This window comes from Malaclemys terrapin, chromosome 23 (genome assembly GCF_027887155.1).
Source record: "Malaclemys terrapin pileata isolate rMalTer1 chromosome 23, rMalTer1.hap1, whole genome shotgun sequence".
Lineage (NCBI taxonomy): Eukaryota > Metazoa > Chordata > Testudines > Emydidae > Malaclemys > Malaclemys terrapin.
In genome coordinates, this window is record NC_071527.1 from 17613614 (window position 1) to 17627507 (window position 13894).

The following is a 13894-nucleotide window of genomic DNA, read 5'->3' on the forward strand; positions in this document are numbered from 1 at the left end:
AATATAGAAGGGACAGATTCTGCTCTCAGTTACACCAGCCTAAATCGAAAAGAACTCCATTGACTTGGGCAGCTGCAGATCAGAATCTGGCCACTACCAAATGGAGACCATGTCAAGAATTTTCCCCGTGTGCTGGGGAACCGCACGTTGTTTTCAACTTAGGCATGGAACGAAACGCCACCGAAACGTGGGCCTGCTTTTTCAACAAAGATCCACGTTTTGGAGAGCATAAAAATATTATTTAATCTCTCCTCTTAGAAAAAAAAATATAGCCGATCTAAAGATATGGACAAAATCAACAGAACCCCCAAGAAGTTACTTACCAGTTTGGAAAGTCTTTGCTGCAAAAGCCGTGAGCCGCAGGTTTCCCCATATAATTCCACTGTGAAAGACAGAGGAAAGACAGACAGACAGACAGGAAGACAGAAGAATCTTTCTCCAGCTGCCTAAAGCCAGGCAGGGAGCTTACCCACCTAAAGTCACTGACTTTTACTCAAAGAAGGGAAATCCTTTTTAAAACCTTAGCCCCACCCACCTTGCTAATTACGAGGGCAGATGGACAGATGAGGCAGGAGGTGGGAGGGACCTACTTACTGTAATGTGTGGAGTATGACTCCCTTTCAAGTCTGCTGGACCTGCTGACTCAGTGAGAGGCAGGCCAGGGCATGGGATCGGGATTCCTTCCAGGAAACACGATTTTGCACGGGAGAGTAGCAGCAGCCGCACTCCGGAATAAGGGGCTATAACCCACCCATCCCATCGGAGCTGGGCTCAGATCTGGAGCTGGATCCGAAGGCCCCCAAAGATCTGGTGTGGTTTTGGGTGCGAGCTCAGAGATGGGGCCCTAACCCTAGTATTCAGGCTGTTCAGGCCCAGGGGGAATCTTCTGGTCTAAGAAGCTTTGTCGGAGCAAAATGAACTGAAGCAATGCCTGATATTCCCTGCCTTGCATGGTCGGAAGCACACTGCGTTGAAAGCAAAGGCTCTTCCCCTGGGGACCATGCTGAAAAGAGCCTGTGGTTTTTGGGAAATTTGCCTAGGAGATGATAAATGAGGATGGAGCTACAGTAGATTCAGATCGCACGGAGACAGTCAATGGGCTGTACAAACACGGAACAAAAAGACAGGCCTTGGCCGGAGAGCTTCCAATTCAAACCCTGAATCCACGTGTCACTTTACTCCCATCTACAGCACTGGACTATGACTCAGCAGACCTGGGCTCCATTCCTGCCTCTGCCACTGGCCTGCTGTGTGACCTTGTGCAAGTCACTTACCCCTCTGTGCCTCAGTTTCCCCATCTATAAAATGGGGATAATGATACTGACCTCCTTTGGGAAATGCTTTGAAATCGACTGATGAAACACCCTGTATAAGCACTAGACATTGTTATCATTACGCACAGTAGTAAAGTTAAACTCATGAGTAAGTGTTTGCAAGATTGGCGCCTAAGCTGTTTTGCAGTTATGCCCACGGCACCTCGTCAAGACTGTGATATCACCCACCCCAAGCATTCAGGAATCACAAGCCAGGGAGCCTCCTCCTCGGATCATGAGATCAGATTAAAAACCATGAGGTTTTTTTCATATGATATTTGGGGTTCTTTTAATCTACTTTCTGGATTCTGAGCCTTCAAGATGCACTCAGGTCACATCTTCAAGCTTTCCCTGCAACCACGAGAAGCATGTCTTTAAACAAAAGCTGAGACGCTCAGGCAACCCCCTGACTCCGGGAGCTGGGCCTTTATGAAATGTGCCAAATATCCCAGACTCACAATACAGTCACAAGAGTTGGCAAGACTGGGATTGGATCCTGCCATCGAAAGGAAAAGTGGCTAGCTGAGGACCCAGAAGTCCTAGGCTCAATTCCCTGCTCTGCCCCAGGCTCCCTGGCTGACCTTGGGCAAGTCACTGCAGCTCCGTGCCTCAGTTTCCCCTTTTGTACAATGGGAATAATAGCACAACCCTGCCTCCTGGGGGATTTAAGGATAAATGTGGTAAAGATTGTGGGGTGCCCAGACAAATACCTTAGCTAGATTGTGTGACGTCCGTGAGGAACAGCCTGCAATCTGATCCGCTTAGGTGGCGCCCTCGCAGGATCAGACCTTAAAGACAGAAACAGACAGATGTGTCTTCAAAATATATCCTGCTTGCCCCTCCATCCAGCCATCATTAATTGGCTGGTTTCTGGCAGCTGTCAGGCACCAGTGGGTCCCAAGGAGGAGAGGCGCTATGGACAAGTTCAGGGAAGAGAGACGGGGTAAGGAGAGCTGGCAGCCAGGCGGCCACGGTTGGCAGGGTGGAGATGGGGCAACATGATAGGACATGACTCAAGAGTAGCAGAGTGGAGAGGATCTGAACTGGGGGGAGGGGTGTGATGTGCTCAGAGAGATGATCTCAGCCCAAGGAGGGAGTGCGTGAGGGCTGCAGAGGTCGGTAGGAGAGGGTGGTAAGAAGAGGGGGGACCGAAAGAAGAAAGACGGGAAGACGACAAAATCGTCACTGCTAAAGTTTGCGGATGAGCCAAAAATTGGGGAGGGCAATGAAGAGGCCAGGTCACTCGTTCCAAGCGGCCTGGGCCCAAGCAAACCATGTGCATTCTAACTGCAAGTGTGTACATCAGGGGTAGGCAACCTATGGCACACGTGCCGAAGGCGGCACGCGAGCAGATTTTCAGTGGCACTCACACTGCCTGGGTCCTGGCCACCGGTCCGGGGGGCTCTGCATTTTAATTTAATTTTAAATGAAGCTTCTTAAACATTTTAAAAACCTCATTTACTTTACACACAATAGTTGAGTTCTATATTATAGGCTTATAGAAAGAGACCTTCTAAAAACGTTAACGTATGACTGGCACGCGAAATCTTAAATCAGAGTGAATAAATGAAGACTCGGCACACCACTTCTGAAAGGTTGCCGACCCCCGGTGTACATCTTGGAACAAAGCCCGTCGGCCATACTTACAGGACGGGGGACTCTGAAGAAGATTTGGGGGCTGTGGTGGATCATCAGTTGAACATGAGCTCCCTGCGTGACACTGTGGCCAAAAGGGATCATGCCATCCTGGGATGCATAAACAAGGGACTCTCAAGTAGGAGCAGAGAGATTATTTTACCTCTATATTTGGCACTGGCGTGTCCGCTTCTGGAACAGTGTGTCCAGTTTTGGTGCCCACAGGTCAAGAAGGGTGTTGCTAAATTGGAGAGAGTTCAGAGAAGAGCCACAAGAATGACTGAAGGGTTAGAAAACCTGCCTCACAGTGATAAGCTACATAGACTGAGCAATTTGAGTTTAACAGAGAGAAGGTTAAGGGGTGACTTCGCTGCAGTCTAGAAGTATCTACATGGGGAACCAAGCTTTGATAATGAGATCTTCAGGCTAGCAGAGGAAGGTCTAACACGATCCAATGGCAAGACGCTGAAGCTAGACAAATTCACACATTTTTTAAGAGTGACAATAATTAGCCACTGCAACAATCTACCAAGGGTCATGGTGGATGCTCCATCACTGGCAATGTTTAAATCAGGATTGGATGTGTTCCCAAAAGCTCTGCTCTAGGAATTATTGTGTGATACAGGAAGTTGGACTAGATCAGTGTTTCCCAAACTTGGGATGTTGCTTGTGTAGGGAAAGCCCCTGGCGGGCTGGGCCGGTTTGTTTACCTGCCGCGTCTGCAGGTCCGGCCGATCGCGGCTCCCACTGGCCGCAGTTCGCTGCTCCAGGCCAATGGGGGCTGCAGGAAGCGGTGGCCAGTATGTCCCTCGGCCTGAGCCGCTTCCAGCAGCTCCCATTGGCCTGGAGCAGCGAACCACGGCCAGTGGGAGCCGCGATTGGCCAAACCTGCAGACGCGGCAGGTAAACAAACCGGCCTGGCCCGCCAGGGGCTTTCCCTGAACAAGTGGCGTCCCAAGTTTGGGAAACACTGGACTAGATGATCACAGCGGTCCCGTGTGGCCTTGAGATCTCTGAATCTATGGACCCGTAAGAGTGGTTTGGGCTTATCTTCCTGCAGAAAGATCTGGCATGTAAATCAAACACCATGGGATGAGGGGAGATGTGTCCAGATGGCAACGTAATCTAGTGGTTAGAGCAGGAGGGGACTCTGGATTCTGTGCCCAGCTCTGGGAAGGGAGTGGTGTCTAGTGGTTACAGCAGAGGGGACTGGGAGTAGGGGGTGTAGTGCTTGGAATGGGGGGAGTAAGAGTGAGGGCTACTGGGGTCTATTCCCAATTCCAGGAGGGGAGTGTGGGATAGTAGGTAGATGGGGTGTGTGTGTCTGGGAATCAGGATTCTGGGTTCTGCTCTAAGCTCTGGGAGAGGAGTGAGGTGTAGTAGCTATTGGGGAAGGGTGAGGAGTGGGGAATTTCAGGACTGCTGGGCTCTGTTCCTAGTTCTGCCGTGGATTAATGGTGCTCCGTATTATAACTATTGTACAGAGAGGGCCCATCGTCCCAGTGTGGGTGCGGGTTTGGATTTCAAACCCCCCTTTGTTTCCTGGATGCCTAGCCCTGCTAGGGCTTTGGCCCCGGCCTGTTTCTGGTCCCAGCCCCATTCCTGCTGAGTGAGTTATGGGTGTTGTTATTTAATCTTTGAGAGGGTTTTTTATTATTATTTTATTTCTTATTTCAAAACCCAAAAGTCTAATTGCTGCCTGTGTAGGAGGTGCTGATTGACTCAACAGTTACGCACCTTTGGGCATCTGTTATCAGGAGCGTAGATCAACACCGAAGACTGCTTCTCCAGCTGCACATGGGAAAATGCTGGTCGGCTGGCAGATTGGCCAGGAGTACGGCGAGTGGATGGCTGTTCCAGACTCCAAGGGGTTATCCCAGCCAGAGTAATTTACAAACTACCTGCCTGAAAAATAAATAAATAAACAAACCCCCTCATTTGCGGCCAAGATTCTCTTCGCCTTCCTAAACAGCTGGTGCAAGTTGTTAAGACAGCTGCCAAGTTCCACCTCAGAGGTGGCTGCATTTCAGTGGTGGGAGGGTGATGCCTACATACACAGTTTGCAAATCCTTAAACACAGAACCTGTAGGGATGGCAAGAATGCTTTACGGGCTTGCACAAGCTGTCTCCAGGGATTGCTGGGATCATCCATCGCTGAGCGGCAGCCATCTCTGGGATGGAACCGGCAGCTGTTTAACAAGGACGAACTCTAAGCAAGAGTTTAGGATGGGAAGGAGAGGATCCTGTATCCAGCTGAAAGTGCAAGAGGCTGATTTAACGAGGTATAATAGAATTTAGCCTATCTGAGCAACCCAGCTGCTGTTTGCCTTTTGAACAAGCAAAGGGAAGATTTAAGAGCATTATGCGCTGAGCAATTATGATTTGTTTATGGTAGCACCTAGGAACCTCCGTCATGGACCAGGACTGATTGTACTGGGCACTGCCCATTAGGTGTATTACTGTAGCACTCAGGAACCACAGCCATGGCCCAGGACCCCATTGTGCTAGGAGCTGCACAAACACAGAACAAAAAGGCAGTCTCTGCCCTCAAAAGCTTCCAATTTAATTCCACTTCCCCTGCAACTCATGTGCTCTTAAGGCAACGCTGGAGTGCCGTCATGTCACAGGCAATGAGGCACAGTCTCTGTTCATTTCTGTGCAGATTCAGACATCTAATGGGACCTTCTTTTTTAAAAACTAGCTCCTTCGGGACTTTTCCCTTATGGGAAAGCTAAGACGTTCTATTCCCCCACCCTGCACATCTGACTTGAGCCAGCAAAGATGCTGTTCCGGTCCAGACCTCACCCCAAAATATCCCAGCCTCTCACCCCTAGAATGGAGAAACACTGATCCAGACCTCCAGAGTTACTGGCGCTGGAGAATATATGACCCCACTCCCTGAGCTCTCTGAGTCCACTCAGCTTTATCTGACTCAGACACCTGTTCTGGTCCCCACCCAAATTATTCCAGTTTCCACCAGCCCCCAACTGACCTACCTTTAGTCTGAGCCCCCCCCCACCCCCGCATATGCAGCCCACAACTTTCCCTATACCCCTCCCCCCACAACTGCGTCTGGAACGGCTCATTGATACTGTACTAATTCCCCCGCCTGTTCTGAGCAGATCACAGAATCACAGCACTGGAAGAGACCTCCAGAGGTCATCGAGTCCAGTCCCCGGCACTCTTGGCATGATGTTCTAGCCCTCCTCCCCCTCCCAGCTGTGTAGAGGATGCTGTCCTAGAACCTCCCAGTCTGGTTTAGATCCCCCCCTTAACTATGTCCTTCTGCTCTAAATAGGGTGACCAGATGTCCTAATAAAATCGGGACTGTCCTGATATTTAAGTGTTTGTCCCAATCTTTGGTCAGGACGCAATTTGTCCCGATATTTTGCTCCACCGGACCCCCCCCCCCCCCACCCAATGTGTCCCGATATTTTCTTCCTCTCATCTGGTCCCCCTAACTCTAAAGCACCTCATCTAAGGGAGCAGAGCAGAGGCGGTTCTAGACTCGCTAGCTCTTCTAGAACCCAAGTTCCAGACCTCTCTGGGCCAAGGTCCTAGTCTGTGCCTGCTGTTCTAGGCTCCCCCTGTACAAGACTGGGCGAGCCGCCGCCATTGTTCTAGACCTCTCTCCTGCTCTAGGCCCCATCGGCTGAGGATGGCCGAGCAGCAATTCGTGTTCTAGATCCCACCCCTGTTCCAGACCCGCGCTCCCACCCCCGGGTCCCAGCCGCACCTGCCGGGCTATTAGGAGGAGTTCGGCCCAGCCCGGCAGCCGGCAGCGCCCCGGGCATCTCGCTGCCCGCCCCGCCCCGGGCCAAGCCCGGCCCCTTTCCCGGAGCTCGGGCGCCCCGGGACGGGCGGCTCGGAGACGCGGCCCGGCCCCTGCCCCGCCCCGGGTAACCCGGCAACGGGCCATACAAACTGGGGACATGGGGCGCGTGGGGGGGCTGAGATACAGAGGGGGTTGGGGGGCTCGGGGAGAAGGTGGGTCTCGGGGGGGCTGAGATACAGAGGGGGTTGGGGGGCTCGGGGAGAAGGTGGGTCGGGGGGCTGAGATACAGAGGGGGTTGGGGGGCTCGGGGAGAAGGTGGGTCTCGGGGGGGCTGAGATACAGAGGGGGTTGGGGGGCTCGGGGAGAAGGTGGGTCTCGGGGGGGCTGAGATACAGAGGGGGTTGGGGGGCTCGGGGAGAAGGTGGGTCTCGGGGGGGCTGAGATACAGAGGGGGTTGGGGGGCTCGGGGAGAAGGTGGGTCTCGGGGGGGGGCTGAGATACAGAGGGGGTTGGGGGGTTCGGGGAGAAGGTGGGTCTCGGGGGGGCTGAGATACAGAGGGGGTTGGGGGGCTCGGGGAGAAGGTGGGTCGGGGGGCTGAGATACAGAGGGGGTTGGGGGGCTCGGGGAGAAGGTGGGTCTCGGGGGGGCTGAGATACAGAGGGGGTTGGGGGGCTCGGGGAGAAGGTGGGTCGGGGGGCTGAGATACAGAGGGGGTTGGGGGGCTCGGGGAGAAGGTGGGTCGGGGGGCTGAGATACAGAGGGGGTTGGGGGGCTCGGGGAGAAGGTGGGTCTCGGGGGGGGCTGAGATACAGAGGGGGTTGGGGGGCTCGGGGAGAAGGTGGGTCTCGGGGGGGGCTGAGATACAGAGGGGGTTGGGGGGCTCGGGGAGAAGGTGGGTCTCGGGGGGGGCTGAGATACAGAGGGGGTTGGGGGGCTCGGGGAGAAGGTGGGTCGGGGGGCTGAGATACAGAGGGGGTTGGGGGGCTCGGGGAGAAGGTGGGTCTCGGGGGGGCTGAGATACAGAGGGGGTTGGGGGGCTCGGGGAGAAGGTGGGTCTCGGGGGGCTGATATACAGAGGGGGTTGGGGGGCTCGGGGAGAAGGTGGGTCTCGGGGGGGCTGAGATACAGAGGGGGTTGGGGGGCTCGGGGAGAAGATGGGTCTCGGGGGGGCTGAGATACAGAGGGGGTTGGGGAGCTCGGGGAGAAGGTGGGTCTCGGGGGGGCTGAGATACAGCGGGGGTTGGGGGGCTCGGGGAGAAGGTGGGTCTCGGGGGGGCTGAGATACAGCGGGGGTTGGGGGGCTCGGGGAGAAGGTGGGGCTCGGGGGGGCTGAGATACAGAGGAGGTTGGGGGGCTCGGGGAGAAGGTGAGTCGGGGGAGCTGAGATACAGAGGAGGTTGGGGGGCTTGGGGAGAAGGTGGGTCTTGGGGGGGCTGAGATACAGAGGAGGTTGGGGGGCTCGGGGAGAAGGTGGGTCTCGGGGGGGTTGAGATACAGAGGGGTTGGGGGGCTCGGGGAGAAGGTGGGTCTCGGGGGGCTGATATACAGAGGGGGTTGGGGGGCTCAGGAGGGAGATGTGGGTCAGAGGGCTGGATATTCAGATGAGGGTGGGGGCTCAGGAGGAAGAGGGGTTTGGGGTGAGGAAAGAATGGGAATTTGGGGGTCCTGGATATACAGGGGGTTTGGGGACATCCAGTGCTCCCAGATGAGAGTGGCGGTGTTTTATCCCAGTGTCAATGATGACATGAGATGTCCCTTGATTTAAGGACAGGAAGTGAAGGAGAATCCTGCAGCCCATGAAAACTGGGGAAGGGGGGGGGGGTGTCAGGATGGAGGGGGGCAGAAGGGAATGAACTCTCTAGTCTTCCAAAAAGCCCTTTATTATTCACAAGGACTTCAGGGCAGTTGAAAGATCTGGGCGAAGCAGGAATAACCTATTGTCAGCCCACGAAACAAGTGGCTTGTTTAGGGGTGGGGAAGTTCTCCCTCCCCCAAGCCCTTTAATACCAGAGTGGGCAGTTAACAGGTCAGGTTAATACCGGTGAGGAAACTGAGGCACAGAAAGGTGCAGATTCCCATGACAAACCGGATAGGATTAGGATTAGGATTAGGATTCACCACACTGAAGCTGCCCTGTTTTAATGCAGTGCTACAACCCCTTGCACCAGTATAAAGGTGCTGATACAGGCAGGGAAGAGGACCAGGCTAGACTGGTGTAAGGCACTTTTATTCTGATATAACGGCATCCACACTAGGGGTACGGGTGGAGCTGTATTGGTAAGAATCACACCCCTAATCAACATGACCACACTTGTACAAACACTGGGAAGAACAAGCCTACCCAGTTAATTCAGGGCACAGGAACATAGGACTGGCAGGGACCTCCTGGGTCACCAAACCCAGTCCTAGCTATCGCAGGCCCCTCCTTCCGATAATCCCATTTGTGGATGTATCAAGCGGAAATCTGAGCACGCAGCCCTTTGCAGCTAGGTGGGGAATGGATGTGGGTAGCGATCCTGTGGGCTGGAGTCTGTTCTGGTGTGGAGCTCCATTGAAATCGGTGGAACTGGCCCCCGTGTGATTTTTAACATCGAGGTAGCTATCTCAGTGTAAGATCCTAATGCAGGTAAGGCGGAGAGGTAGCAAGTTGTGGTCACGCCTGTATCCCCCCATTTGGGGTTTACACCATGACTTGCTACGTGGAGGTTAAAGACAACAGAGCCTTGACTTTGCTAGGAGATAGACCAGTGGTTCTCAACCAGGGGGGCATGTACCCCGGGGGTACTCAGAGGTCTTCCAAGGGGTCTCAACTCACCTAGATCAGTGTTTCTCTACTTGGAGCTTGCAGCCCCGAGGGTGGTCCCTGGACTGGTTTAGGGGCTTGCAAATGCAGAGCTGGCATTAGGAGATGGCGAGCAGGGAAGCTGCCTGGGGGCCCACGCCATAGGAGCCCCCCACGCAGCTAAGTTATGTGCTTCAGCCCCGAGCGGCAGGGCGTGGGCTTCAGACGAGGCTCACTCCGTGTCGCACTGAAATGTCCGTGTAATACTTACATTCCAATGGATTCATTTTATAATTCTGTGATAAAAACAACCCCGCCAGCAATTGTTCAGTGACAGCGCGGCTGTGCCACTTTCGTATTGTTATGTCTGATTTTGCAAGCAAGTCATTTTTTACTTGCTCTCAAGAGCACTCAAGACAAATCAGATTCCTGAAAGGGGGACAAATCGTCTGAAAAGGTTGAGAGCCGCTGGGCTAGACAAAAACAACAAGGAGTCTGGTGGCACCTTAAAGACTAACAGATTTATTTGGGCATAAGCTTTCGTGAGTAAAAACCTCACTTCTTCAGATGCATAGAGTGAAAGTTACAGATGCAGGCATTATATACTGACACATGGAGAGCAGGGAGTTACTTCACAAGTGGAGAACCAGTGTTGACAGGGACACTGTGCTAGACAATCCCCCTCGTCTTGCTAGACCTACCCTGGATTTCCACACTCGCTCAGCCCACTCCCAAGGCAGATGAAGAGAGAAGGGGCTGTGTGGATTCTTGTCTCAGCTCTGCTGCCCGCCGGGCCAGGAAATACAGGCACCAGGTGGCACAAAGGGGATCCGAATCTCTCCTATTGTCTCCAAAGCCACATGCTCCCAGCCGCACATGCTGAATGAGACATGCCTAACTGTGGCAGCCATGCGCTCTCCAACCAGTGGGATGTTTGCTTGCTGTGTTGTGGTACAACACACTGTTGCCAGTACAGCCGTCCGCTCCATTGTCTGCCTATGCCTTCCCTAGCAGAAGATTAGGGAAAACCCAGGAATTCCCCTCTGCTTTTGTCAGCCCATAGGTAACAGACCATCTCTGGCTTGCGTCAGACTCTGGTCGAGGCCAGATTTGCTTTCCTGTGATAAGCCGGGCCGCACACACACACACACCAGGCTATTATCTCCATAGCAACGCTACACACAGACATTAAACAGTGTTTTACTTCGGAAGTCGGCAAAGCCGCAGGACGTCACTGTGGTTATTCCAGCTATGCGAGGCCTATAATATAACACTTAATTCAGTGCAGGTTGCCCATGGGGGCTGAAGTTAAGACCTTTTTTTCTCTCGATGCAAATCTCTGTAATTTGAGCAGCCGTCGACACCCCCGCCCCCAACTGTTTTTTTTCTGCCATAGCAACAGGCCGTTTTATTGACTGTGGGTATCCCCGTGCAAGTGTCTTTCCCGGAGTCCCAGACACAAAGTAACCAAGAGCCCAGGAATGACAGTCACACACACACGTAGAATCCAGAGATCTGAGAATACTTCAGACATTGGTTAACTGTGCCGTGAGACCCCTCCCATCTCCTTTGAGGGAGAAGTTATTAGACTCTTTGTATAAAGGGGGAAACTGAGGCACGGTGAGACAAAGGAAGAGCTCAAGGTCACATGGTGAGCCAGGGACCGAGTTTGAGTCCTGACTCCAAGTCCCCCGCTCCAGCTGGGAATACAACTGAGCAACCCGGAGCCACGGTCCCCTCCTGCTCTAACCACTAGAGATGGGCATACAGCCTGTTTGTCCCCTGCTCTAGCTACTAGACAACATCCCCCTCCCAGAGCTGGGACTAGAACCCAAGAGTCCTGAACCGCCCCCCGCACCCCACAGAGGCAGCTAGGAGGCTCCAAATCTCCTCCATTTGGTGTTGGGAGGTGCTGAGAGTCAATCAGTCAGATCCCCAGCTGGCCTAAATCAGCCACCGTGCCACTGGAGTCAATGGGGCCCAATCCCCAGCTGGCCTAAATCCGCCACCGTGCCACTGGAGTCAATGGGGCCCAATCCCCAGCTGGCCTAAATCCGCCACCGTGCCACTGGAGTCAATGGGGCCCAAGCCCCAGCTGGCCTAAATCCGCCACCGTGCCACTTGAGTCAATGGGGCCCAATCCCCAGCTGGCCTAACGTAACATGACTCTATGGAAGTCAATGGAGCTCTGCCAATTTTCACCGGCAGAGGCCCTGGCCCAGAAGGTGGAGCGTTACCTCGCCTCTGGCTCTGTCCAGAGCTGACACATCTTGCTTCAGCCGCATGTGGTTCTAGTGAGTCAACATGACTGGGGTGGCCACTGCAGTCTGGCCATGCCATGTGGGTGTCTCTGTCACTCAGACCCAAGGGGAATTGGTTAGTCGGGCCATGGCTTGGTTCCTCAGCTGGGGAGTGCTCCCCGGCACGGATTCATCGTGAGTCCCAAGGCACTGGGTTTAATACTGACTCGGAGAAGAGCACCTCTGACTGAGTTCCCCACACCAATCCCTGCAGCACTGCACCCCCTAGCATCACATTGGGGTCAGCACTGACTGGGAGGGGAGAGTGCCCCCTACTGAGCCCCCCACCCTGCTCCCTGCAGCACAGCGCCCCCCAGCACCATGCTGGGGCATGGAGCTCAGCGCTGACTTAGGGGACAGAACGCCTCCTGCTGCGTTGCCCACATTGCTCTCTGCAGCACCCTGAGATTTCCTTGGTAGCCGCCCATCCAAGGAGTAACCCACGCCAATGCTGCTGAAACAAGCGCAGCCCCATGGACGTACAGCAAAGCGTTTCGCTGCATTTTAAAAATCTTTTCGCCTATGGGGAATAATTATTTCATTTCTTTTCAAGTAGCACTTTGGGCAGTCAGTGAAGTAGAAGAGTGTCTACCTACCTACTCTTTTTCTTTCTTTCTTTCTTTCTTTCTTTCTTTCTTTCTTTCTTTCTTTCTTTCTTTCTTTCTTTCCAAGACCAGAAGGGACCTCTGTGATCATCTAATCTGACCTCCTGTGTAACAGGCCAGAGAACTGCCCTCCACACATTCCTAAAGCAGAGCTTTTACAAGAAAACGTCCAATTTTGCTTTTAAAATGGCCAGTGAGGGAAAAGCCACCACAACCCTTGGTAAATTGTTCCAGTGGTTAATTACCCTCACTGTTAAAATTCTATCCACCCATTCTCCCCTCCCCATGCACACCTCTCTCTCTCTGAGACAGGGGACTTATTCCCAGAGTGTCTGTCCGCCCCATGGTTCCTACAAGAAACAAATGCCCAGATTTGCCAATCCTTCCCAACTGCCCCAGCCTGGCCCAGGAGGGGTTAACTAATGGCTTGTGCTGTGTGCTGTGCTCTGGCTGAATATTGCAACCTCACCACCTCGGTACTGACTGGCGTCACAGCAGGTCACCATGGAGACGCTTGGAAGTTCCTAAATACAATTATTGTGAGGTTTTAAATTTCCTCTATGCTCAGAATGAAGCTAAACAATAGCAGGATAGAAACAATGTGCCTTGTGCATCCCAGTGTGGGGACCAGCACTGGCTCTCACGCACACTCCCTCTGGTGTGCTACCCCCCTCTGTCCCACACTCCCTCTCCATCGCACTCTCTCATGCCACACACTCGCCCACACTTTTCTCTCATGTCCTTTTCACTTTCTGCATCTCACTTTCTTTTGTCCTTTTAATACTCCTTTTGGTCTGTGTTTGTACAGCGCCTAGCACGTCGGTCCTGGTCCATGACGATGCTCAGAGGTGCTACCATAATACACCTAATTGATAACGTGCAGCCGCCCTCACTTGTCGCACAGATTCACAGCAATGAATTCATATGCACTGGTGCAAACAACTGCTCAAGGGGCAGAGAGACAACGACCCGGGCCCTGTCCCACATACAGCCAACTACTAACCCTGCTCTATAACTGCGGGTTCTGGGAGGTGTCTGACTGGCAAGTGTGTGTAGGAGCTTTTCGCATGCTAGTGACTCACTCCTCCGCTGGATGATGGTGCATGGGCTTCTTCCTTAGTTTTGGTTTTGTTTGGTATCCCTGCACCATGTTGTCATGTTCCACGCTCCAAATGTCTCCCTGAAATGCGGGCTGCAGCAGACCCACAATGAGGGCAAATGATGTTTCTGCCCAAACCCACGAAGCTAGGGAGAAATGTGACCTTAGTGTTTAAAAATAAACCCAGGCAGCATAACCAGGATATAGGGCCGGGTTGGGTTTTTTTGTTTTTTTCCCCCTTTCCTTTCTTCTCCTCAGGGCTCTACCTAGACAATCACAGACTGTGGCAGCCCGTCCAGCTGTGTCCATTCCCCATCGCCTGGCCCAAAACATCTGGATTGCTCCAGAATGCTCACTTCCTGTTGGCGCCCAGACGATGAAAGC